This window comes from Loa loa (genome assembly GCF_000183805.2).
Source record: "Loa loa unplaced genomic scaffold supercont3.183, whole genome shotgun sequence".
NCBI classification, from domain to species: Eukaryota; Metazoa; Nematoda; class Chromadorea; order Rhabditida; family Onchocercidae; genus Loa; species Loa loa.
The window spans coordinates 97,030-98,220 of NW_018108363.1; positions in this window are offsets into that span (position 1 = coordinate 97,030).

A 1,191-nucleotide genomic window follows, 5' to 3' on the forward strand; every position below is an offset into this window, starting at 1 on the left:
CATACAAATTGAATCCTTTAAATAATGAAACTTAATTGATCAATTGCATATTCAAAATGTAATGCAAATTTTAATCCTAACGTATGGCGCACAATGCAAATCTTAATCCTACGTGTATGACGTGTAATGTATGTTTTAACCCCACGTATACGACGTAAAGGCGTCAATATAATATTCAATGATTTGTATTTCGCTTATAAGATATCAGCATTACATACATTCCTTTTCCCTTTTTTTTCTATTCTGATCATTTTCTACATAATTATATGTTCCATATAATACTGGTAATTTAAAAAATAAAAATTGGAAGTAAAAAGGTTTTGTTTTTTTTAATATTTCATTGAAAGAAAATGAAAAATATGTGCTTTATAATATTTAACAAAGCAAAATAGGGTGAAGAAAGGAAGGGATAAAAGTGAAAAAGAAAATGATTGAAATGAATATTTACAGCAAATCAATAATTGGCGATAATAATGATAATTTAAAACAGAAATGAATAAGAATATTCCTATTTCATGCAGAAGATAAAATTTTTCTAAATAAAGTAATAATATACATAAATTGCATAGTGAATATTAAATTGATTATCATATCAATTTTTCTTTTAATTATTTTTTTCATTCTCTTTTTCTTCCCTTCTTTTTTATAACACATTCAATATGCTTTTAAATAATGAAAGAAAAAAGATTATTGCAAATTGGAAACTCTTTTCATTTCTTTTCTTTTTATTTGTATATGATATGCTTGTTGATATTTAAATAAGACAACAAATCTTGTAGATTTATGTAATTATTGTCTCTTTTTCTCTTATTTTTTCTTTTTTTTTTTTAACCATCCAAGTTTGAAAAGTATCGCCATTTTATTCAAGTTAAAATCTTTCATCTTCCATCATCAATGATTTTAGCGATTAAACTCTGTTGTCCAATTAGTCTACGGTAATGAAGTTGAATAAAATAAAAAAAGGATATTTATATTAACAAACATATCATAGATAACTACCACAAAAATAAGCTAACATGCATTGCAGAAAGAAAGAAAAAAAACGATCAGATCAGTTGCTAATAACAATTATGATCAGATCAATTGATTAATAAATTACGATCAGATCAGTTGATTAATAACAATTTTAATGAAATGGAATTATTAATTGTTAAGCAAATATATTATTGTTGTTGTTCTCTTTTCCTGATT